The 27,789-nt window shown below is 40.1% G+C and overlaps 1 protein-coding gene across 2 annotated transcripts in view; it reads right to left on the bottom strand.

Annotated features, from left to right (window-relative positions):
* Window positions 1-26,883, bottom strand: part of TTLL7 (tubulin tyrosine ligase like 7) — a 212,292-nt gene extending 185,409 nt beyond the window's left edge. The window contains exon 1 of one of the 2 annotated variants that reach the window (XM_036758272.1): window positions 26,565-26,883. The gene's annotated coding sequence lies outside the window, so the exon portion shown is untranslated. The remainder of the gene's footprint in view (window positions 1-26,564) is intronic. The other variant, XM_036758273.1, reaches the window with a different exon arrangement.
* Window positions 26,884-27,789: the final 906 nt, after the last annotated feature.

Raw genomic sequence — 27,789 nt, 5'->3', positions numbered from 1 at the left:
TTCTTTAGTAAACTGCCCACCATTATACTTTTTATGCTAACAGGATTTGGGAGTTCTTAATTTGTTTAGAACAGGTTAGGGAACCTGCAGCCTTGAGGCCACATGTGGCCCTCTAGGTCCTCAAGTGTGGCCCTTTGATGGAATCCAAACTTCACAGAACAAATCCCCTTAATAAAAAGATTTGTTCTGTAAAACTTGGACTCAGTCCAAAGGCTACACCCAAGGCCCTAGAAGGCCTTGACAAGTGGCCTCGAGGCTGAAGGTTCCATCCAGGACTTAGAACCTACACAATGTAACAAACACACAACCAAACCAGACTGCTTTCAAGATGAAATTCTTTACTTCCTAATCCCCTCTTCATTTCTTTATAAGAAGAGATACAGAACCCTGTCTGCAAGCAGGGGGCTCTGGGCTCCCGCCACCCCAGAATAATAAAGTGTCAGAATTTATATAAAATAATATTAAGGTTTACAAAGTATCTTAAATACATTACCTGGTTTGAATTATACAGTTACCTTGTGAGGCAGGTACTGTGGGTATCTATCAGCAATACCCTTATTTGTCCTAATAGGAATCTAAGACATTTATCTCCAGGGAGTAAAGTGGCTGCCCAGGGGCCCCCAGCAGGGAACAGTGAATCACCTGAATCCAAGTCCAGCTGCTTTTCCATCACTCTACAGAAAGCAATTCTTCAAAGGTCCAATGGACTCCTGGCTATATTCAGGGTATGTAAAAGCTTGAATCTTTTCAGGGCAACTTAACAATTTAAGGCATTGTTTAAACTGAATTTTACTCTCTTTAAGTAATTTAATGTTTTAGCAACATCTTTGTTGCTATCAAAGAAAAATGAGTCTGCCCCTGTCTCTATCCCGTTTCCCAGCCTATTATAATTCTATCCTGCATGCCTAAAAATTATGCTGCTCAAGCCATTTGCCTTTCTCTTTCTAGTCCATGTGAGCAGGGCCCAGGTGTTCTTCCAATATGTTTCTTTAATATAAACTTTTTATGATTAAAAATTCAGTAATTCTGATTAAAGATGGAAGACATTAGTAATTCAATATGACAAGAATTTATTGAGCACCTCCAATATGTGCACCACGGTGCTGGGCGCTATTTAAGAGACATTTTTAAAGACTAAGAGGCAGTCCCAAAACTCAAGTAACTTAATTCAATTCAAATTTAATTGGGCAGATTGGGCAAAAACTCAGACAACTTCATTTAGTAAAAACTCCTGGGCAGTACACACAACAACTATGTACCGAGCAGGCCCTGTGTCTGCAGCTTTGTTCTGGGCACTATGAATATAAGATATCTGACGATAACTAGGCAAGTCAGTCTGGCCCAAAGCCTAGAGACAGGAGGCAGCACAGGCCTGGCGAGTCAAACCACCACCACCTTGACCATCATCTCCCTTTAGGACCTAATGAAGGCGGCCCAAGACCCTAAGCCCAAGAATCTTGGGCCTAGCAATGTTTCTGGCTCTGTGCCCTCAGCTACCATCCTGGGAAACAGCTCTTGTGGAAAGGCAGCCCGGGAGCCCCCCTCTGAAAGGGCTGTAGCCATCACCACCAAAGACCCAGAAGGGAAAGTTCTTGGATGCTGTCAAATGGCTCAACATGAGAAACTGACAGGATTCGGTTCATGGAAACGTCTGCATTAGTGCTGCAACCTCAGGCTTCCATCTCACTTGCAGCTGAAATCTCCCTAAGGTGAGGCCTTCCCCATTAGATTGTGAGCTTCCTTTTACTTAATTTTTATTCCCAGTGATCTGCACATAGTAAGCACTTAATGCTTTTTTCATCCATTTATTCAATAACACAGAGTCCTTGACCTTGTGGAACTTAGATGGCATCATGAGGCTAAGACAACAACACAGATAGCTATGCTGTACCACAGGGTTATCCGACTTTAGGTTTTTGTTGAAACAATAGACAATATATTTTGGTTTGCCATTTTAGTAAGAGCTCTGCGGTAGCTCGGCTTTGTTTACTAAAGCCTTTATGTAAATTTCTATGATTGTAGGTGGGCCACATAAATCGCACTGTGGGCCCCATTTTGGACGGCCCTGCTGTAACACATACTCTTACACAATCAGCGTCGTTGGAGACTTAAGGACTTGAGAGTCAGGGAGATACCAGCCAGGGATGGCTATGTGTCATGGAAGAAGAACTACCAACTGGTCAGCTAGCACACTTAAAGGCTCAATGTAAAGGCTAGCTGGGGATCCAACAGGGGAGCATTAGAAAAGAACAGCAGACCCAAGGAAATAATGTGCATAAAGGCACAAAAGCACCAGAGTTCAGAAGGTATCCAGGCATCAGACAAGCCAGTTTGGCTGGAATACTGAGCGGTCTAAGAGTGTCATTCTTTTCTCATCTTATAAGCGGTTTAATTCCCTTGTTCGATGCATGTATGTTGTGGGAAACAGGGATTTAACAAAAAAGGCAGGGGCTCTTCTGTGACGTTCCTGGGGAGGGTTCTAGGAGCAAGCTGGGGTCTGACTTGATGTAGGCAGGTCACAGAAAGAAGTAAGCACACTAAATGGCACCCCTTCAAAATGTTGGCCTGGGGCTATCCCTGACCTTACCATGAGAGGCAGTGTGGAATCAGACAGCCCACCTGTGGAAAAGGGCCCTGCCCATGATAATAAGTGTACAATGAACATCCCGAGTCCTCCCACCAAGGCTTACTAAGCATAGTATTAAAGATTTTACAGCTCAGTTAGAATCATGATCCTATGCATAAATCCTAGCATATTCCAAATTACTGCAGTCTAAATCAATGAGTTTCTACTATACATCGACAGGTTACAGTCATTGACCAACGGCATTTTAAGTGCAAATTAAATGTGCCAATATTTAAAAGATGATCAAAAGCCCGAGTATGTAACCAAGAATCAGAAAAACAATTTATATTTTAATTCTTTTAATTAATTATAAGCACTCAAAAATATTAATTTTGGAAGTAGACACAAATGTAGACATTAACAAACAAAAAAACTTTTAAAAGCTTGGGGAAAAAATGAGCGTATAAGCCAAGGTCTCTTCAAATCCTAAGAGCATCCCTCCCAAGGTCTCCCCCATCCTATCTTGTTGCCACCTAACTACGCCTAACTCCTCATCAAACTGCCAGTTACCCAGGAGAATTGCTAAGCGACACAAATTTTAAAACATAGTTGCTGGGGATGAAAAGGCATGTGTACATGCACCTGGAATGCTCCCCACAGTTCTAGTTACTCGCACCTCAATAAAGAGCCCTAATCAATTTCAAAAAAGAGTCAGAAAACTATGATTAAAATGATCAAGGGGATGGAGGGGCTGCAACCTGAAGAAAGAAAAAAATTAAGATTGTTTAGTCTTGGAAAGATGGAGGCTAAGAGGACATGGAAGTAAGATCTATAAAGTCCTGAAGGCCACGGATACAGTAAACAGAGCTATTATTCACTAAGCCCCAGACCACAGAGAGCAAGTACCCCCATTGAAGCCTGAAGGCAGGAGTCATGGAACTAATAAAAGAACTGCTTTATGTAGCCAAGAGTAAACCGATGAAATGCACTACCCAGGCTGAAAATATATGCATATATAAATATATATACATATATATCTCAGGGCAAGTGTTCAAATAATTCACACATAACAAGCATGCTCTTGTCTCCCCACCCTAAAAAAGACCAAAAACCTCCCGGTGACCTTGCCATGTACTCAACCTTCTATCCCATCTCTACTCCCTTTCACTCCTGAGCTCCTGGGGATTATCTACATTCAGGGCTTCTACTGCCTAAGCCCTTCAAGTCTCAATTCCCTTCAGTCTTTTTTCAATCCCACCATCCTATGGAAGGGCTCTCTCAAAGGTCACCAATGACTTTTAATCACCAACTCCCATGGCCTTTTCTCAGTGCCTATTCTCCTTTAACTGTCCATAGCATGACACTGGTGACCAAACCCACCCCTGGCCACCCTCTCTCCACATGACTTCCATGACACTTTTTTTTGCTCTGAACGTCACTCTTTCACCCTTCTCCGCCCATTCCCTAAGAATAGATGTCGCCCCAAAGTTCTTGTCCTCATCCTCAAGTTTCTCTCTCCTTTTTATACACTCTCTTCTTTGGTGATTTCATTCACAACCATGGTTTTAGTTGTTACCTTTAAACAGATGGTTATGAAATCTCTGTATCTATGGTGCCCTTAGCTCTCCCCCAAATTCTAGTTTCATATCTCCCCACTTGCCTACTGGACATCTCCACACAGATGTGCCATCTGTATTTCTAACTCAAAACACACAATACTCCAGTCATCTAACCTAAATCTTATCTCTCTTGTTGATGATACCACGATCTTCCCAGACCCCCACTAAATCTCAGAGTCATGTTGGACTCTGCACTCTTCCCCTTCAACATTCATGTCCTGGAGCCAAATCCTCGCAGTTCTACCTTCATTCCATGACTCACACCCATCCTCTTTCTCTCCACTCACACTGCTACCACCCCTAACTCAAGCCTGCATCATCTCTCACCTGGATATTATCCCCGACCTCCCTGCATCTGACCACTCCCTTCCGTGGCCACCAATATAACACAAGGCAGCACTCTGATCGGATCAAGATCCAGTGGCTCCAAAATGACTACGGCATAAGATACCAACTCTCCCACTTTGGCCATTAAAAGCCTTTCACAATCTTATGCCAATCTACCTTTCTAGGAACTTCTCTCATTCTGCATTCCATTAAAAATCAACATATTAGTTATTGCCTATGTGCCTTGAAGCAGGCTATCCCCTATCCCTACTATGTAGCCCTTCCTTGTCATCCTTCCACCTTTTTAGTCTCTCTTCCTTCCAGACTCAGTCCAATGTCACCTCTTCTTCTACTTAGCCTTCCTAGCTTACCTGAGCTCAAGTATTCTCTTCCTCCTCCATTTGACGACAGCACTTTCTCTCCTTTGCTCGTATCTCACTTATACTATTCATAACTACATATATCTTGTCTCAGATACAAATAAGCTCTGAATAGGCAGGGACTGTGCCATATTTTCACCTCTGGATCCCTGTCACCTTGTCACCCTGTCATCCCAGCATCTTATCCACAGTAGGGATTTAATACTTAATGAATCTCTTCATAAAAAATCATTAAGACGAAGTTACATATATCTGGGGGCAATAACTCTCACCTCTTGAGATGGGTCAGCATCACAGAGGCTATGTTGTTTGATAAAACATCACTTAGTAAGCTCTCAAAGATGGAATATGGGGGCATATGGACAGCAGGTCTGACCAAAGGTGATTTCCTATGTTCTATATATTGTCGTTTTTTTCTGAATCGTTATAATTTTAGCCTAACCCTTTTCAAGCTTATTACATGTGCCATATCCTAACTATACTTCCCCAATGATTTCTACATTTTGCCAACATTTGTCGAACACTATTTTACCAGGTATTAAAGCCTCCCCATAATCTGCCTCTATCTACCCTTTCCTACTAATCTTACATTACTCCTTTCACACAGCCCTCTCTCAAAAATTCCCAAGTGCTCCAATGGATCTGTGCCTACATCAACTGTAGAGGTCCTTCCAGTGATGTAGCTCATAACCCATCCATGCATGTCAATACTATGCAACTCTCTCCCACGTGCCTCCCAAGTTCTTCACAGAGAGTCCATCACCATGCTGTGCTAGAGGCCTTCTTCAATTTCTTTTGACATCAAAAAGGTATCAGTGGAGTCCTTGCATCAGTCCATCTCTCCTAATCTCTCACATTTATTATCTGGACAGCCCATCTCCTCATCCTGTCATTCAATTCTTGAATGCTCTCCTTTACCCCTGCTCTTCTCTGGAGTTTCTGGATGGTGTATGTATCACAGCATGTAGCCACGACCCACAACCAGCAAGCCATCTGCCCTTTGGTGTGATCGTCAGGGCTTCAGAGCCACAGGTATTCTGCCTCTCATTGATGACTGCTCTCTATTTCAACCAAATTAAACATTTCATTACTTCTTCATTCCTGTTCTGCCTTCAATGTCAGTACTCAGATGACTTCTAACCCTAACATATCTGAAACTGCCTCCCCAAGGTCCTCTTCTGTCTATTGAAATGCCTTTTTAAGGCCCATAGGACTAAGGTACTACCCTCCACCATGAAACCTTTCATCTCTCTCATAGTATTTTGTTTAGTCCCACCTTTTATCTGTATAATTTGATCTGTATTAAGGTTATTTCAATAAATTCTAATCTCTTCTACTAAAGTTTAATCTCATTACAGAATTGTCCTTTTAGGGCCTTTTTTAGTTCTGAAACCTAAAACAATATAATATTTACATACAATGCCTATGATATATTTGTTACATCCTATAATATAATTATGTCTGATTAATATGAACATGATAAATAATAAATGCTGGTTAAAGTTAGTTGACTACACTGAGCACTATAAAAAGTCAATCAACAAGCATTTATTAAGTGCTTTCTATGTCTTAGGCACTGTACTAGGCACAAGAAATACAAAAACAAAAGATCCTCCTCCAAGGAGTTAGCTCATACTCCCGTGAGGGGACGAATTAGTAAAAAAACGAAGCCAGTGTTTCTACATCTACACATATGAAAGTATTCCTATAAAATCGATTGCAGGGACCTGTAAGTATAGTCTTGATAAGACAACATACATTTTACATATATACACAGATACAGATATATACTAATATGACAAAAATATCATTTATGTAAATGTAAAAAGCACCCACCTAAAGAAATCTACCTTCTTTGCAAAATAAGATCTGTCCCTTCATACCCTACCAAAAAATCTACCGTTGGTAATTTTTTTTTTCTTTTAGTGGTATGAATTACTTTAGTTGGTTGTGATTATGAATTCATACCTCACTTCCAAGCATGGAAAGTGAGGTGGTAAAATGACCCAATCAAAGAATTTGTATAATTAGGAAAACAAAACCATTTGGCGTCAATTTAAAAAATGTATTAGATAAAAGTTGATTAGGGGCTAATAACTGTTTCTTTCCCATGCTTCATTATGTTTTTTTTAAGAGAGACACCACCACCCCCACCACCACGAAAAAAACACTCATTGCTTTAATTTTCCTGATTGCAATGGATAAAAGAAAAATATGAGTAGTCCACCTAAAAGCTTAAAATAATAAATTAATAAAGGTTCAAATTAATAAACTTTATATTAAGAACAGATTTTCTCTTATCTATTTAATAAATACAATCACTGGCATTAAAATTGTACTCATCTTTACATTTTGTAGCTCTTAAAAATGGTTCTCCCCAATGACAAATTCAGAACACAGCATATATGTTAAATATGATAAGTAATTACACCATGAATTATAATTATACATTCTTGTGGTCCTTGTAAATTAACTTGAAGTTGAAAATGGAACTGCTACAATTATAATGTTAACACAAAACAAACACACACTTAAACAAGATGGGAGAAAGGAGGAATGGCTGCATTGGAGATATATATATATATATATATATATATATATATATATATATTTTAAATCAACCACTAGAAAAATTATAGAAATTATAAGAGTTTGACACCCCTGGAGGAAAAAAAGGGACAGGGAATTGATGCAAAGCATTAGTTTTACTTTACTGAATATATTCATTTGGAGAAAAGAAAGCATCTGAAAACCTTGGTGACTTTAGCTCCTTTTATTCATTGATCTAAAACACTACCTCCAAATCAACTCTAGTGTACATGAGATCAGTATTAAGTTTGAAACACAAGCAATATCCCAGGTTCCTCACTGCACCCCATACATATGTTATGATGGTTCTTTTCAGGTTTTAAAAATAAAATCTACAAATGTCAAGTCAAGGACAATAATGGAGGAAAATATGCAGTAATGTAACTAAAGAAGAATATATTTAGCTTTCTGCTTCTCAGTCACGGCTGAAAATAACTCTCAACACACTACACTATACAAACAAGATCCATTTGCAAAGGAGAAAAAAATGAAGGCTCCTATCATGCAGCTTTAATATTATAATGTGGGGAGCAGTTAAAATTCCTTTCTGCTGAAAATGATTCTCATTTAGGCTTAGTCAAAAGGCCACCCTGTCTATCACCAACTCTGAGGAACACCAAAGAGTCCACTTGAAGGTTTTTCCATCACTCCGATTTCCAGTCATATCAAGGCACAGGACATCTGCCACAACTCTGAAGAACATGGTGCTTTCAACATAGACATTATATGGTTAAGCGCACAAATATTCTGTAGTATGTTTTCCTCTACACAAATGAGGCTTAATGCCTATATGAGGAATGCTATATTTCTCTAGAATCTCGGCAAATAATGGATCTCACTTTGCCATCACAAAATTGAACAACTCTCCACCACCACCCCTTTTTTAACCTCTCCGTGTGACCAATTATTAATGACACTGCAAGAAAAAATTCTTCTCTCCTCCCAGGAACAACTCCAAAGAATTATGATTGCCTTCTAAATTTTTCTTTCTTTTTTTTCCTATCCACGGACTTGAGGATCTTTTCAACAGGAACATGAAGTTTAATGATTTATAATTCACAATAATATATCATCAGGAAGCTTTTTAAAATTTACAAAATTCACTTTTACAATTCCCATTTGATCCTCTCAATAGCCCTGTGAAGTTGGCAGAAAAACTTTCATTACCTATTTTACAAAGAAGAAAACCAAAGATCAGAGTGACTTGCCACAGTTAAGTGGCAGAGTCTATACATTAATTCTAGTGTGGTCTAAAATATATCTTTGAAAAATGTATTTAAATTAACCAAACCTGCCATTTTAAGTTTAAAAAATAAAGATTTAATACATTTTTATAATATAAAAAGATACTCAGGTCCTTTTCCCTTGTCAGATTAAAAGTATCTGCCACCATCACCTAAGACAGGTATTTATTTGGTGAACAGCAAAAGAAGAGTGCAGAAATCTAATGAATTTTCATACAACTGGCACCAGAATCCCCGGATCTGAGTTGGAAGGACCTCAAAGGCTATCTATATCAAGTCTAACCCATACTTGCACAAGAATCCCCTCAGCAACATAACTGACTAGTAGTTATTAACCTCCTCTTGGAACACCTCCAGTAAAGGGGAAACCAGTACCTCCTAAGCAGGCCATTCCACTTTGGGATAGCTCTAATTGTTAGGAAGTTTTTCCTTACATGGAGCCCAAATCTGCCTCTCTGCAACTTCCACCCATACCTCTCCATCGTATCAATGTCACAGTAAAGTCTTAGTTGACAGCAAAGAGTGTGAAGAGCCCCAACAGCAGTTTCAATATATAATATAACAAATGCCATATGGGGTCAAAGTCACTGGCGCACGTAGCCCAGAGTCCTGATTGACAAGAGAGAGCACAGTAGGCTACTGAGACAAAGGGCTGGTAGTTGGATCCATAAAAAAAAGTTAGGGATTTATTCAGAGATAGCACTTGATTTATTTCTACTTTATAGGGAAAGATTATGAAGAATGCTTATTATTCTCTGAATCCTAGACACTCAGCTGGACAGATCAGAAAGTTGGGATAATGCAAAAGCCATAATAAGGTTAACATGTTTTTTTGTGTACCAAGTACCAAAATATCTAATAATCGTGGTGCAATATGTCAATTCAGTTTTAATAGTATTTTTTTCTATCCTTATAACTGACCACAAAGGACACCACTTTTGTGAGTAACTGAATGTTCTGTTTATAAACTGCACTCCAAATCAAAATTAAGAATGTATGATACTAGAGTTCTAAAGAAAATCCCTTTGTGATATTTTATGCCATGAAATTTTCTGGTACACATGATCAAGTCTTCCATTTTTCACCAATTATAATGATGTTATACTTCAAAATTTCAGGAATAATTTGTTTACAACTTGGAAATACAAAGCTGAAATATGGTTTGAAGGGACAGAGATCTTACACATGTACCAAAAACAATTACAATGTCCTGTTTTTTCTTTGACACTTAAGAAAATCTCTTAAGGGTAGAGGGGTCTCAAATTGGCAAAGTAAGCAGAGCCAAAGAAACATTCTGATGAGCTAATAAGGTTCCACTGTTAAAAGCATGTGACAAATTCTTAAGTCACAACTTTGAAGTTAAGATCAAAGGGAAGGAAAGGTTGGAGAAAAATCTAGCACTAATCTTACTAACTCCAAGGTGAACCCACTCTGTACCCTTTTCCTGGATTTTTCCCTTCAACTTGATTTGCACATCTCTAAAACTGAGTAAATAGGACTTTGCAACTTCAAGATTCCAAATTGATAGCAGCTAAGTAAAGGTAAAAATATTTTTTTTAATTTTCCATACATACGTAGATATATACATACAGAATATTAATACATGACACATATAATTTGTATTTGTAATCAGTTAACAAGTATTCAATGACTGCCAATAGTATATGCTAGATAATTATATATAATTTATGTTTGTATAAAACATTATTATATAAAATTTAACATTACTTTTACATAGTTCCTTTCAATCTGGGATCTCAGAGAGTTGCAAAGTCCTGTTTACTCCATTTTAGAGATGTGAAAATCAATTTGAGGGGGAAAATGCAGCAAAAGGGCTAAAGGCAGGGTCACCATGGAGCCAGCAGTATCAGGATAGGCTTCCTCTCCAACATCTCCCCTCCCCCTTTGATGTTCATTTCTAGCCTCTGACCTCAGCACTTACCGGTGCTCACATGTCTTTCCCAACAGAGCCTCATTAGCTCATCAGAATGTATGTACTTATTTATACACATAGAAACATGGACATACATAGTAAACTCAAATCAAAGTGCCCCACCTGGCCACAGGGACACCATGGACACCATCATAAAATTAACTTGGTTCCAGCAAGTTCACAAAATGCCCTCCAGTACAGAGAATATAGTAGACTCCTACTGAGTTATTTGTGATCAGTTGCCAAATGATTCCAAAGACAAACTGAACTGTCTATGTCCTAACAGACTCCTACCCAAATGACAAATAACTAGAGGCTGTTAGAATTGCCATCAAAAATGTCCAGGATTCATCTCTTCCCTTTATAACACTTCGGCGTGGTTTCAAAATGGAATTCACAATTTTTGGAGAATAAACAGTTTTTCATACCCTGGATCCCAGGTATGCCTCCTTCCCCATTTTTCAGACTTTGTTTTAAACCCTAATAACATGGGGAATCACTTATATGAGCCACAAGAGAATTTTTAAGTCATAGCATGGTGTAATACACAGTGAACCAGACCAGAGCCTGGCAGGACTCAGGAAGAGATGATTTCAAGGCCCATCTTTGATTCATTCTGGCTCTGGGACCCTGGACAGGTCACTTAATTCTCAGTACTACAGGCAACTCTCTTAAGATTTTAAGTTTAGAACAGGGGCCCAACTGCACTGGTAACAGGAGGATCTTCACCAATATTTATTGGGCCATACTTGTGATTTCATTAGTGGAAAGAACTACACCTACTAATTGGGGTTGGTTCACGCTCTACAATGCAGACTGGAACACCCAGAGGATAAAGGACTTTAGAATCAGAGGATTTAGAGCTGGAAGGTTCCTTAACTGCAACTGAGCTACACCCCCTCATTTTATATATAGGACGCAGCCAGTAAGTGTCAGAGGCAGGACCCCAGGTCTCCCTGTCAACTCTGCCATGCTGTATTTGTCCTTCTATATCCATATGCATATCTTCAACTTGAGGAAATACCTAGGAGATAAGGATTTCGCCTTCTATGATTAAAAAAAAAAAAAGGTCAGCCAACAGCATTTATTGAGCACCCAGTTTGCATAGATTGCAAGCCACTAAGGAAAACAAATAAAGACTTCCATTAATGCCCCAATAATTAGATAGCTAACTCCCAGTAAAATCACCTTGAAGGTCAGTGACATTTGTATGTTCCTAAATATGACTTTTTAAGTATCTCAAAGAAACATTTCCAATAAACGCTCAGACCCGCAGAAAGTGAGGAGACAAACTAAACCGAGTAACTTACTTAAGGTCATAATACATGTATTGTTAGTATTAGAGTATCCAAAACTAAAATCCAGAAATCCTGAATGGAAAACACTTTTTGACTAATCAAAAGTCCTTAAAAATTTTTTCCTTCTCTTGATCATACCTAATCACTCTTCCATATTATAAGCTCCATGAAGGTAGGCAGTTCTGTCTTAACCAAATTTTTTATCTCCTTTAATGTTCATCACAAAGCTCTGCAAAGAATAGGCTTAATGTTTGCTGTATGTTCATAGAGTTGAAAGATACCTATTGTCATCTGAATGAAACCTCCTCACACCCATTTTTAGTGAAGGAAACTGAGGCCCAGAGAAGTTCAGAGTCCTCCTCAAAGCCACACTGCTAGTACCTGGAAATCTAAGCCTCCAATTTCAAACACAGTGTTCTTTTCATATATCACATTGGGCTAAGTTTGATGAGTATCTTCAGACTAATAGAATTGTTTTTCTAAAGTATAAATAGGAATCCATTTGGGAAAGGAGATGAGTAGGAAGTCTTATTTGTTATTGTCTCAGGTCACTGTCACCTTCATTATAAATATTTTCATGAAAAATACAGCACAACAACAATTAGCATATTTAATCATATTAAAAACAGAAAAAATTCACATGAATTATTGATTGCAGAAAAAATTTAAAATACAGTATTTATGTTAAAAATCCTTAAAGCATAGGCTTTAGAGGGCTCTTTTTAATCAATAAAAATTATATACTTAAAACAAAAAAAACCTAGCATTACTTGAAATGGTGAAATACTAGAAGTTTTCCCAATAAATACAGGGGTAAAGCAAGGATACTCAATCTTCTCTACCATTATCTGATATACTTCTCAACATTCTAAAAAAAAGATAGTAATTAAAATAGAAATTAAAGGCATAAACACTGATAAAAAGACTGAATAATCTCTATTTGTAGATGACAAAATGGTCTACTTGAAAAAAATAGAAAAAAATTTAGACAAAATGTTCAGCCAATTATTAGAATATAAAATAACTCCACAAAAAATTATAAGCATCTCTATATTACAATAGCAAAAATCAGAAAAAAATGAAATAATGAGAAATCTCATTCAAAATAACTACAAAAATGCATAAAATATCTGGTAGTTTACCTATCAATACTACATTAATACTATTTACAGAAATAAAGATTTAAATAATAACCTATAGTTCATACGTGGACCACACTAATATGATAAAAATGATATTACCTCAATTAATTTAAAGATTTAGTGATGCCAAACCACCAAGAGTTGCTTTACAAGCCTAGATAAATAAATGTCAAAATTCATTTGGAAGAGCAAAATGTCCTGAATCTCAAGCGAAATCTTTTAATAAGCAGGAATGGAAGGAGTATTACAAGACTACAAACTATACCATAAAAGAGCAATTAAAATTATTTTTAAAAAATAGAAAACTGGGCCAGTGGGATATTCTAGATAATGAAGCATTAGAAAAAATAAAATTTGGCAGCCTACCTAGAAACAACCTATGTGAGGAAAAACTCCATATTTGACCAAGAACTAACAATAACATTATTTTAAAGATTTTGTAGAAAATCAGTTTAGATCAGCCTCTTATACTACATATACACGTTTCAAATGATTAGTCAATCCAAATATAAAAAGCAATTTTTTTAATTAAAAGAATTGAAGAAGATACGTTTTACAACTATGTCTAGTGGGTAAATTCTTAATCATATAAGGGGATCAGATGAAAAGGGAAAAGACAGATTTCTGTTTATACAAACAAAATAAATGCAGCTAGAATTAGAAGGGAAGCTGTCAATTGTGGGACATGGAGATCATTTCATTAATAGCATTGTTACAGGTCTGATATCCAAGGTACATAGGGAATTAACACATATATATAAGACTAAAAACTATTCCTCAGTATATAAGCGGTCAAAGCTATAAATAAATAATTGTCAAAGTCTAAATTATCAACAATACTATGAAATGGCAAACCACTAATAATAAAAGAAATGCAAATTAAATTACCACTGAAGTTTTACCTCACGCTCAGTAATATGGCATAGATAACAAAAGACAAAAAAAAGTCAATGTTTGAAGTGCTATGGTAGATAAATATATTAATACACCTTTGATGGAACTCTCAATTTGTCCAACAATTCAGGGAAGAAAAAAAATTGCAATTATATGAGAAAAGTCACTAAATTTTTCATACCCTTTGATCCAGAGATCTAAATGCTGGGCATACACATCCCAGGGTCAGGGGTAAGGAACCTGTGACCTAAAGGCCACATGTGGCCCTCTAGGTCCTCAAGTGCAGCCCTTTGACTGAATCCAAACTTAATAAAAGGATCTGTTCTGTAAAATTTAGACTCAGTCAAAACGCTGCAGCTAAGGACCTAAAAGGCCAGTTTCCCCACCCCTGTCCTAGGTCATCAAAAATATAAATTCCCACATTATGAAATATTCATGGCAGCACTTACTTGATAGCAAAAAATGATAATAATATCACAAAACAGGAGCCTATCATTTGATAATGGTTGAAGAAATTGTAGAATATGAATATAACCAAATATTATTGTTCTATGAGAAACAATGTGAGGAATTTGGAGAAACAAGGAAAGTCTAATGTAGAGTGAAATAAATAGAACCAAGAAAACACTATCCACACAATAAACAAAATGAACACTAACATGAAAACTGAATTCTGAGTAATAGTGATGACCCTTCTTGACCCCAGAGAAAATATGAGGAAATGCAGCATGCTCTTTTCCTTATAAATGGAGGGAAAGATAAAAGGACAATGAATGGGGAAGTCTGACTATCCTATCAGACACAGTCACTGTGTCCACTGGTTTGTTTAACTCTTCATTTTTGTTTTAAGGGAAGAAGTCTCACTGAGGAGTACTACCAGAAATGGCTGATTCAGAAACACAAACAGTTCTATACAACAAACAAGGTTAACAAGCATGGCATGTTGAAGAGATAGACACACATCCAGGCTCTTAAGAGATGGGTTCAAATTCTTCTTTTGACACTAATTACACAACCATGGAAAAGTCATTTAATCTTTCTGAGATTCTATTTCCTCATTTATAAATTGGAGGAAACAATACCCCATAGCACCTATTTCTCAGGGTTGTCACAAGACTCAAGTGGGAAAAGGTCTATCGTGCCATAAAAACATTAGCTTCTAAGTCACATCTTTGGATCCCTTCAAGGTTGGCCAAGCACTTTTCCCAAAACCTATTCACAAATGAAATAAACTGAGGTTCCCAGGAGTTATGAGACTTAGGCAATGCTACACAGCAAACTGCCAAAGAGACACTGTCACAAAGGTCATTGGCACAGCCATTTAATATATGGGACTCAGGCTTTAAACCCTGATATCCAAGCTTGGCTGCCTATCCTCTACACTGAATTGTCACTGTGGCTACTGGACATCATGGCCAAATGCCATATAAATGCAAAGCTGTATATGATGCATTTGTAAAATACTGTTGTCACCTACTATGTGAACCTGCCATGCCCCCACTTATCATGGAGAGGTATGCTCTATTTAGGGTCTCCAGAGATAGTGGAGGAGAGAAGCACCTGGCGTGCCAAGGTCTGCGGGTCATGGAGAGTTGGACATGATTGAACTGAACAACAAGAAGACAGAGAAAACCTATGGAGTATCTACGGAACAGCAATAAGTCTTACAGAGAAGATCAGAGCCTTTTGGTCTGGGCAGAGATAAACAGGTATAGTCAAAAAGTGACTAGATATAGAGAAAAATCCGTAGGTGTTTTTGCCAGAGAAAAGAATGAGAAAAGAACCTTTGGGGAAAGCAAAACCAGGTAAACAGGCATCCAGTGGGAAACTGTTGCTAGGGAGATACTCATAGTAAGATGCAACCATCACTCTCAGGAGGCCCATAGGAGGTAACACACGGGAATGCACACATTGTGCTTCTGCCTCTAGCTTCTCTCTCTAACTCTGCCCCAGGCTTTCACCCTACAGCCAACTCACAGGCCTCATCTATTTTGTAGCTCTGGTAACACTGTTCCCTCATTTCTCTATGCAATGTCTCTGAATCCTTCTCAATGTTATGTGGTATTTTAGGGTCATCTGGCTACTCAAATTAATAAAGACTGTGATCTTCCAGGTTGCGTATCCAAGACGAAATGCATCAGATGGGTCAAGCAAAACTAAAGAAGACTCGAGAGAAGAGTCCAGAAGGCCAATTCATGGGTTTCTGAGAGTCAAAAAAAACTGCCCAGTAGAGAGGATGCAAGGAAAAATATTCAGTGAGTGAAGGGAAGATGAATGAGCATGTCCCCAAAGGAGGTAGATAAGTCAAGGGATAGAGTCCTTAACAATGTAGGAGCCCAGGAAGATTTTCCAAGAGAGTCAGGAGGGTATCTGCTCTAAGTGTAAGTGTAAAGGGCACAAAGCTTTCAGTCCAAAACGCTAACATTTAATAGAAACATACAGCAAGTAGTCCATTAGTTGAATGTCTGTAGGCAACTCATTTTCTTAACAAGATAAAATAAAAGTTTGAAGTAAAATAGAAAAATGACAATAACTATACTGGAATATGAATTCCTCCATCTCTAGTGAGCTGTTTGAAATCCAATCTATCACATTTCTTTCTGTTAACTAAGACTCCTTCTTCTTTGAGAGGTAAATGAATTGCCAGTTTCATTCCCTAAGCCACATACATGTTGTGTATATATTATCCATATCACAAAGCCATTGTTAGCTTTGGAACCATGATAACATCAATTTTAATAAATTTTATTCCATTTGATTCAACAAGCATTTATTAAGTGTTTAGAAGGTGATATTTATATCTAAACATGAAAAGGATAGGAAACAAAAGGCAAACTAGAGTTCTGAGGCAGCACGGGAAATTGACCCAAAAAATGTATACCTTAAGACTCAATGGAAAGTGTTTCTACGCCTGTGGACAAAGACACCTTCTATAAACGGGGTAGGTAAAGGGCAGGAGGGGAGAAGGGCATTATATATTAAGAAAATATATTCATGTGAAGAAATACAAGGAGACAAGGTTAAAAAATAAAATTTAAATAAAAACCATGATAGAGAGCATTTTGGCTGAGAGTGAATGAAGGTAGCTCATCATCTAAGCAGTCTACAAAGCACTGGGACAGAAAGAAGACACAGATAAGTTCAGGAAAACACTACCAGTCTTCCATAATTTAGTAAATCTATGATACTATGAAGACTTTTAAATTACTGAAATATATCTATAGGAGTTCTCTCTGCCCAAAGCATAGAAATTGATACTGCTGACTTACTGTAATGATAATTTATCATACTTCAAAAGGTGAAAAAAACAATGAAATGTTTCTAGACCTGATTCTCACCCACAAGGAAGAACAGGTTGCTGAGGTAAAGAAGGGAATCTTATGAGAAAATTACTGTTTCACCTTAATTTGTGATAAAGAAGAGAAAAGTGAAAAATAAGTCTGTCATGCGTGCTAAATTTTAGGAAGGCAGATTTCACAAGGTTCAGAGAAGAATAAATAGGAGGCCATGGGGGAAAAAAAAAGCTACTGTGGAAGTTGGCCCGAGAGAGACGGGATAACTCTCAAGAATGAAATTTGAAAACGACAGAAAACAATGATTTCCATAAGCAGGAAAAAAAGGAATTCTCTAAAGAGAATACCATGGAAACACAGAGAACTTAACGACTAACTTCAGATTATAAAGAGAAGACTGTCAAAAATATATACCTATATATATCTATGTATATAATGGAGGATGGAATGCAAAGACTTCTTCTGCAAAGAACGAATACTTGAAGTGGTCTGAAGTTGGTGGGGAAAGCCAAGCGTGATTTTTTAAAAGGGGAAGGAGGGCTATACCTGTGTAGAGGGACATGGAGGCTCAAAGAAGTCAGGAGCGCTACTCAAGACGGATAGAGAGAGGCTAACAGACAAGAAGGAGAGAGCTGAGCAGAGCTTCCTGTTTTGCATTTGTTTTCTTTAGAAAAGAACTAGCTAGCTAGGAAGAACACAACAAAAGGATCAAGCTGGAAACAGAAAACCAAGATGACCAAAGAGATAGAAAAAGAACCCCTAGCTGCCCTTAAAAAATACAAGTCACTCAGCTAACATGAACTACAGCCAAAGTACTAGAACTGAATATTTTTTTAATATTTATTTTTAGTTTTAGTTTACAACAGACGGTTCTACATAATTTTGAGTTCCAGATTTTCTCCCCTCCCTCCCCCCTCCCTCCCCAAGACGGCATGGAATCTCATGATACGGACTTCATAACAACCTGGAATGCTGAGTGAGCGGAGCAGAGCCAAGAGAACACTGTACACAACCACAGATATACGGATTCCGTGAGGACCAACCCTGACAGACTTCGCTCTTCTCAGCAACACAAGGTGCAGGCACAACTCCAAAGGACTCACGATGGAGAATGCTATCTACATCCGGAGAAAGAACTATGAAGTTTGAATGCAGATTGAGGCACACTTCATGCTCGCCTTTTTCTCTTCTCTTTTGTTTTTGTTTTTGGGTTGTTTTTTTGTTGTTGTTGTTGTTTTGGTTCTGTTTCTTCTTTCTCATGACTCATTCCATTGGTCATAATTCTTCTCCACAACTTGACTAGTGTATAAATTAATTCAATGGGAAGAACTGAATATTGCTGCTGATCTGAGGGTCTTATCTGTAAAATATCATGGGGAATCGGAGAAAGGCTGAGGGACTGGGCATTCAAGGCCTCTTCCAAGGCTGCATGGAGAGAGGCAAATCTCATCTCAATTTTCAAAAGAGAGAGTGAGTTTGGCTGAAAACTAACAAAGATAGTTAAAGGGACAGGTTTCAGCACTGATTACAGAGTCGGCCTAATGCCTTAAACAACAACAGAAGATGCCAGGCTAATGTCATTTCCACTTTGACAAGGTATGAGATTGGCAGAGCAAGAGAATCCTATAAAGTCTACCCAAAGCAAAGCATTTTACCATAGTCTTCTAAAAGCAAGGATTGTTTCATTCTTTTGTTTTTGTATCCCCAGCACCTAGCCTGCTGCCTGACACATAACCACGTAATACGTGATTGGTTGATTTTTTTTTTTGACAGGCTAAATGGAGAGATCTAGGCCAAGGGCAATAGCTTAGTTAGGTGGTTTGGAAAGTATTTATGTTACGCTGGATTCAGAACAGCTGCTAATGATTTAATGTCACTTTGGAAGGTTTCTAGATAACTGCCGAGAGATCAGTGCTTGGCCTTGGACTGTTAGACATTTTTGTCAATGACTTAAATAAAGATATAGAATGCTTATCAAATTCACAGGTGACATAGCTAACACATTGGATGTCAAAATCAAAATCCAAAACTATCCCAGCAGGATGGAGTATTAGCCTAAATCTAATAAGATGAAATTTAACATGGACAAATGTAAAGTCCTACACAGGTCCAAAAAAACAAATTTCAAAAGTGCAAGATGGGAAAGGCACTGCTAAATAGTCATTCACCTGAAAGGCAGAGAGGTTTTAGTAGACTACAAGGTAAAATACATAACCAGTATATAACCAAAAAAACATACAGAAATAATAATAATGCCATCTTTGACTACATTAAAAGAGGTTTTATATCCACAGTGACAGGGAGATAAGAATCTGGCTATATTCTGCCCTGATCATATAATATCTGGAGAAATGTGTTTCTTTCAAGGTACCACATTTTAGGAAAGTTATTAACAAGCTGGAGAGCATCCGGAGGGACCAAGAAGGTGAAAAGATAAAAGAGTAAAAACAACATTGTTGCTACTAGCTTGTCTTGTCAAATGTCTAATGTACTTTAAAAGAGCCTATCACAAAATTTCCATCTCATTACAAAAAAAATAGTATGCCCCCTGAGACTCATTTTTATAGTACAGTCATCAGACAAAAAACTACAGATGGCACAAGAACTTGGGCGATAAAACAGTTCAAACAAAAGCTGCTAAATAACAGTCAAGGAATCGGAGAAACTCAAATAATCCCCTGTCAAATAATTTCTATTTCATCCTTTCAGGCAGATCTGGACAACACAGAAACGATTATGTATAGGTACATGCCGAGATGTGTAAGCTGTATAGATATACGTAAGACATATGTATATATAGTTTAGAGGGGAGTTAATCTCAGGGGTTCCCTCCCTGGGAGGGAACACAAAGAGGAGAAAAGAAGGAAACATAGATAGTAGGCCGCACCACACACACTCAACAATGTCATTAAGTTCTCCACAGAGAAGGCTTCCAGGAATCTTTGAGAATAGAGTCAATGGAAGGCACAAGGAAACTGAGTTCGTTCTCAATCTGTCTCTGAGAACCCAAAGATCCATGGCTCAATAGAAAAGTACCAAGGATGAAGATCCAAATGTCTGATCTGTCACTCTCCTCATTCTCTTTATGGGACAAATATAGTATCCGAGAAAAGAGTAGATAGTGATCTAAGGCCTACCCCCTGTTGTTTTTACACGGTCTTTTTGTGGTATAGAACAAACAATGAATTTGGAGCCAGAAGAATTGGACTCCTATCCTGGCTCTTCTCGTAAGCTACGGGACCTTAAACAAGTCACCACCCTTCTGTGTGAAGCCTAGTTTTTGTTTTTTCATTTATAAAATGAAGGCAGGTGGTCAAGGTTATTTCCAAGGTCTCCATTGCAGATTAAATCCTGTGATCCCAGATAAGTTTAGGGTGAAGTAATTGTACAGCCCCACGAACTCACAGCCAAGTGTTGGTAAGCAGTAATGATGGACGCCTCATCAGATTTAACTTGTAAAACAGAAACTTTGAAAGAGGTCAAGGCTACTATGTGAACAAACAATATCACAAGGAAATAAGGGGGAGAGGGGCAGAGACAGGAGGTTGAAGAAGGAGGACCCAGCCTAGAAATGTATCTACATACATCATTCCTCCTCCAGGACTAAAATATAACAAGGTAATACTTCAGGTCCAGGCTAAACTAATCTTGAAGAGAGAACATGAATAATAAATAAATGGAACCAACATAGTTTAAATAAAAAAAAGCCAGGTTAAAAACAAAACCAAACCTTTTTGTATAACAGGTCACAACTAAACCAGGACCCAACTACCCATTTCAAAAATTCCTTTTCTACCTGCTGATTCAGTAGTAGCTTTGTTAAGGCCAGAAATGTTGGGCTGTCCTCATCAATGTGTAAAGAGGATTTCTTCTGTTTCACGTTTTCTTTCCTTTTTAGTGTATAAGTTTCATTGGGTGGGGGCATTTTTAAGTTATTTTGTGCCTTGTTTTTTACAGATCATTGTTCCTCTTCCCTTCTTCCCTCCACTATCCCCAGGGCAGTTTAACTGCCAGGGAGACAAACGGCCCCATCCCTTCCTTCCCGAGACATTCCCCTCCCCCTCCTCTGGGCCAGAGGGGTAGGTGCGGCCAAGTCGCAGACCCACTAGGCCACAATCCCCCAATTCAACCTGTTCTAGTTCACCTAAAGGGACTCCTTTCTGCCTCTTTCATCTAGCAGCACACCTAGGTCTTGTGGGGTATACAAGGAAGTGCACTGAAAAAGGAAATTGGTCTGAGTTGGGGGGAGGAGGGTAAGCCAGGAGTCCACCCATTAGCTCCACTGCAAAAGGGGGCAAGGGGGACCAGTTAGGCCAAAGTTCCAGGAAAGAGCCTCTTCTTCTTCCCTCAGTGTATCTTCTAACCCTGACCCCACCCCACCCCCACAGATGAAAGAAATTTAGGGGTTGGAAGGGCAAGACAAGGAGTAGAAACTAGGGGGAAGGGGCAATCATTTGGTGAAGAGGCTTCGTGGGACTGGTATTAAATGTCCTGATTTGTAGGGGGAAACACACTTTAGAATTACAGGGGGAAGGGAGATTACAGGACTCAGAGCTAGAAGTAACATTAGAATCTAGTTTACCCCCTTCATTTTACAGATCCCCTAGGAAAACCAGTGGTGCTTCCCTACTGTCTCAAACAGCTCCTTGTCATATACACCTTGTTTTGTTATTGTTGTTAACATCAACTTCTTTCTAGTAATGCTCTATATAGTAACGAATCAGTCACTGAAGGATCAAAATTTCAGGTGATCAAAGTGGATGGCTGTAAACTGCAACACAGGACCAAGAAGTAAATGGCAGAGAAGGTATCCAGAATACACGATCAGAAAAGGTGGTGGGCCAATGGTTTGGTGAGGAGGTACAACTGATAGACATATGAGCACAGCACTAATGTTCACATTATATTTAAAAGTCCCAGAGGACCAGCAAGAACATCTAAAGAATTTCAGAGAGGACACAGATGATGGGCAGCAACCCATGCCATTAGACGTAAGATGGCAGATGTACTCCACTACTGGAATATATGTGTGTGAATGTGACCTTAGAGATCATTTAGGTTCATCCCCTCATATTTCCTAGATAAGAAATCTAGGGACAAGAAAGGTTAAGTGATTTGCCCTGTGGTCACACAAGGAGCAATAGCAAAGCTGGGAATGGAGTGTAGAACTCCCAACTCCAAGGACAAGGGCTCTTTCAACGCACCACACTACCTACCCATCACAGCAACAGTTTTGTTAGGAATCCCTTATCGAGGTGTCCCCACAACGGAAATAAGGACTTTTCTGACGGCGTCCCTTATGTATAACTTATATCAGAGTCCCGGGAGGATGGATGGCAATTTCAAAGGGAATCCCATATAGCACCCAGTGCTTGGGATAGAAAAGAAAAGTGCCTTGTCAACCTCAGTCTGCTTCTGGATACCCATCCACATTTCATCTCAGTCATTAGGTTAGACTGATGCCTAACGAAGTCCAAGGTGCTAGATCCATGAGAGCAGGAACCTAGGCTAGAATTCAGTAGAGATAGTCCAAAGATCTGGTATGGGAAGCAAACAAGGCCAGGAGGCAAGACCTGGAACACAATCAAAGAGCCAATAAAGATGGTAAGATCTCAATTTATACATACCCCCACTTCTCTGATCCCTTCTGGCACCTCTTACCATACCGTCTTGAGGTCTCTAATCTTATTCCTCAACCAATCCCAGTGCTAGAAACCTAATTCACACCACCCAACAAATACACAAAAAACAAGTTGTCCTTAGAGGTGGACTAAATGATAGGTTTGATTTATGAGGTTCGCTGCACTCCAAGAATTTCCCATTATGACCTGGAAAGGTGTCAGGAGACTCCCTTGAGTCTTAAAGGCATTTCCTTGCTAAAAAGCCCCCTATTAAAATGCACCTATCATTGGTGGGGGCAATTTCTTTGGTATTGGAAACCACTAATGTGGAAACTCCCTTACTCAATACACTGTTAAGTCTACAACTAACTCTAAATATTACAGAACTGCCTGGATTACTGAAAAGTTATTTGTCTGACCAGGGTCACAGCCACTATGTGCTGGAGGCAAGACTTGGACTCAGGTCCTCCTGACTCCCCTCCACCATGCTTACTCTATTATGCATAATGTGTAGTATATGCGGAGGTATACAGATATGTGTGCATATATATACATATATGTATTATAGGAAATACTGAATTTAATAATTATTTTATTAGACATCTGTAAAAATTACTTATTGGGAATTAGCTGAGATCCTTTAATACAAGCTGGAAGAGAGGGAGACTTGGGGCAAGAAAGGGAAAAAACGAATTTTGCCTACTTTAACATTCTGCCCCCAATTTAGAATCTAAAACAATTCCTTATTGTCTATAGATCAAGGCCCTCCAGAATACCTGCCCACTTTACATATTTATACCTTTAACAAACCTGCCTCCAAACGTTCTTGCTTTCTTTTGCTCTTCTGTTCTCTTTGCCTATCCAAAGCCGACCCATCCTTCAGTCCACAACATGGCTTAACACTCCATGTTCCATAACCACAGTAGACTACAGTCATCCCTTCTCAATTCCTACAGCAATTCTTGTTTACGCCCTCATTTGGCACTTCTGTTCTGGCCTGAGTTATTCATGATTTTTTCATGACTAGCAAACATTTTATCCCCTGACATAGCTACTTGCTATCAGAGATGTGTAGCTCCTTCATAGCATCTTCCAACTAAGAGACAATTAATACTTGGCAATAAATATTTGTTATTAAAACAGCTTAAACTGGTACATCCATTTACAATTATACAAAACGATACACAGAAATCTTACTTGATCCTCACAATAACTGCAAGCTGGATACAAATGATGCAGCCCTATTTTACAAATAGGAAAATAAAGATGAAAATACTCTTGTAAAGTAACTTGCCCAAGGTTACACAAAACACTTGAGTGCCTATCTGTTCCAGGAAAGAAGGAAGACCCTGTGCTAAACATTGAAGATACAAAGATGAAAATAATGTGGTCCCTGCCACTGGGTAGCTTACCTTCTCAACCAGTTAGTGACCAGAGCCAGTACCTTTCCTGACTTCCAGGGTCATTATGGCTCAAATACTTTTGTCAGTACTCAATGAACATCTGATCCGTATTACCCTAAGGTTTTCAATGAGTATAACCCAACAAGGAAGTAAGGTGGGTCTGATATCCTTTGGCCAGAACTAAATTAAAAGATTCAATACATTTTATGATGATCAACCCAATTTCTTGACTCATTACGGGTCAGAAATAAGGTGAACAAGACCTTCCAGAGAGGTTCTTCCTTGGGGGATGGGAAGGGTGAGGGTGGGTAAGAGAGGTAGGTAGCACTGTGTGCAGGTGTGTCTGTGTTAAGGGCAGGGAACAATTCTACTCCTCAAGGTGCCATTCCAAAACCGGCCAGGGTGGCAGCTGATGGTACTATCCTCTTTGACTACGAAATTGAACCAAATTAAATAACCAGTATAGTGAGAATGGAAACTATAATCTAATCCATTAGTTCTATGGACTAAATGAAAAAAAAAACTGAGCTCAGAAGCCCCTGCAAACAACATAAGGAAATCTGCCCTATGATGTTAAGCCCTTATTTCATTAGTGGGTTTTAGCACATTAATACTTCCTTTAACTTGAAAGTATTCTTCAACAAAGAATTTATTCAATATAGTTAGTGGCAGGCACCTCCACATATGTAAGCACTAGTACAGAGAGAAGGATTTCTGGCTACTCTAGCAGAATACTGCATATCAAATTAAAAACTAAAAGAAAATCTATAAACACAAGAATAATGGACAAAGAAAAATATCCCAAACACATCACTTTGTGATGTAGAAGCAGCTAGGGCCAGTAGAGTTCTTCACTGCAGACATATGGCCAGAACAAATCAATCCTATTCCCATGGGGTACGATGATGATGCTTCAGGAGTCCTCCAAGACACATCTTTTAACTACGGCACTGTGTTTATGCCTTTTCTATGTTTAGCTGTTGTTATCCTAAGGCAGTCCCAACAACTCCATGAGCACCATTTACAATTAGGTCACTGTTCTCCAGATGCCAAGTTCAAAACTTCAGAAAGGGAAAACCTATTTTGGGGGGTTTTCTTTTTTTCTTTCTGAAACTTCCACAGATATTTTTCCTATATTTAAGTACCCACTATGTATTCATTTTGAACAATGTAACCTAGTTTTCCTTGGTAGAAGCTGTCTAGGTACTTGCTTTTTTCAAATGCACTCTAAGAAAAGACTTTTTCCCCCTCAAAAGATGATTTGGCACAGTGGAAAAAGCAATGTTTTTGGAGTAAGAGACTCCAGTTCTGTCATTTACTACCTGTGTGACCTTGAGCAAGTCACAATCCCTCCGGGTCTCAGTTTCCTTATCTGCAAGAGGAGGAGGGGTTGGTTTAGACGACCTTCCAGCTCTAAATCTAACTTCATGATCGGACCTATTCTAAAAGTAAAATGATGTCGTTGAAACGTATGTCCCTAAAGATTTGTTGTGGTTCGAAAAATGGTTTGCCCATTTTATGCAAAGTAGATAGTTACATTTCCCATTATGTGACATCCCACCTCAAGCCTGGACTCCAGTTGGTACAGCCCAGCAAAGAAACAGTCCTCTAAATCAAAGGTCAACAGAGACCTAACCCTACCTAGGATATAAGTCTGAATCTTTCCGATACTTCGGGCCAAAAAGAAATGGCCAACCGACCAAGAAGATAAAGAAGGTACCAGGAGATTTACTATTCATGACACAGAAAGAGGGAAGAGAAAGGAACCAAGAGAGCTAGAGAAGAGCCGTGTTGCCAGTTGCTTGTTATCAGAGGAAGCCACGAACCTGATCCCTATGGAATGCAGAGCATCGTGATTGTACCCAGATGCAGGGTGAGGACCAAACAAGAAGTCAAGTGATGCAGAAAGGAAGCCTTCCTTCTTCGTTCTTTCCCTCCCTTCCTCCCTCCCCTACTTACCTCCTTACTTACCTATCCGGCCCCGCCCAACCCAGCCCCGACCCAACCAGGCCAGGTAGGGGAGCGCACCTGCCAAATGCCCTCCCCTCTCCCCCAGAGGGCCGGCTCTGAATCCCCAGCCGGTCACTCGCTCCCACCGAGGACAATGTGCCCAGAGCAGCAGTGCTGAAGACGCAATGGGCCGCCCCCCGACGTCCCCGTTGAGGGCGGGGTCGAGCACTGGGCCCAGCCTCGGCAGCGACGAGAGGATGGAGCAGGAGAAGCGACGCCTCGCTTGGACGTGGGCCATCACTCACCGGAGAGGCCGGCCCGGGGAGAAGAATGGATGCCACCAGCCAGGCCGCCTCCTCCCTGGGGACCCCGCGGGGCCTCGCCCCACTTTCGGGAGCGGAGTACGTCTGTTTTCGGAGGGTCACTACCCACCCAGGGCACGCTGCGCCTCTGGCGGGGGAGGATGCTGCGCTGCTCCGCCCCTCCTGCGCCGGTCCCCTCGCGTCCTGTCCGGTCCTCCCCGTCCAGCCCGCCGCCCGGCAGTCCCGCTGCCCGCGGCAGCCGCTGTTTCGGGCTCTGGCTCCGGGTCCCACCGCGCGCCCAGTCCCTGCAGCAGCTGGAGCAGCTGCTGCCCGAACAGGGGGCGGGGACTACCGACGGACCAGACCATTCCAGGTTCGTAGAGGGGTGGGGTGCATGAGGAGAGGCCTGCAGGAGAAAAGGGGAGCCTCGGGGGATGGGGACCGAAGAGAAGAAGCCGAGCTTGAAGGTCGTCCTCCTACCGCAGCTCTTCCCGCAGAGGGATGCGCTGAAGAAAAGCAGGAGCCAACTTCACCTCTTCCCGGGCCGGGACAGAAAGGATGCCTTCAGCCCGGCCTCTCCTCGCCTTCCACCCCTCCCCACGCGTTCTGTGTACGTTGGCCCAGACTCGCGGCACCTCCAGAACGCGGCAAACAGTGGCCCTAGCAACGGAGAGCGCGGGGCGTGGTCTTGTCCTTGGAGATGCTGCGGGCGAGACGCCCAGCCGCCCACAGAGAGCTTGCGTGCACCGCGCTTCACCTTGGGCCCTGCGGCAGATTGTCCGGCTGCTGGCGGTAGCGAGATGTGCGCCTTCCCACTCCCAGCCATAGCCACCCAGGAGCCCGGCACTGAGCCAGGGAAGAGCATCTTCCTATGTCTTAGCCGGCATCCAGGCTGAGCTAGAAGAGAAGAGGCCGGCATCGATAAGTCCAGCTCGACATCTGCGAGACCATCAGGTGGGAATCCCCATCACCTTCATTTCGTCTACAGATTGACAGATCACACAACAGTGAAGCCCAGAGGCTAGGACCAGGGATGCTGTGCCCACCCTACACGTGGAAGAGCAGAGGTAAAAGGAAAGAGGCCCCATTCTCTGTGAAGGCGGTTGAAAGCTAGAAGTGACTTTAGAGATGGACGAGACCAATCCCCTCACTTGAAAGTTGAGGGAGGCCTGGGGAAGTTAATGGATTTGCTGAAGATCACACAGGTAGTAAGTGACAGAACCGAGAA

The sequence above is a fragment of the Trichosurus vulpecula genome, chromosome 4 (assembly GCF_011100635.1).
Source record: "Trichosurus vulpecula isolate mTriVul1 chromosome 4, mTriVul1.pri, whole genome shotgun sequence".
Taxonomy (NCBI): Eukaryota; Metazoa; Chordata; class Mammalia; order Diprotodontia; family Phalangeridae; genus Trichosurus; species Trichosurus vulpecula.
The sequence above is the reverse complement of the archived record's forward strand: the minus strand, read 5'-3'. Positions and strand labels throughout refer to the sequence as shown.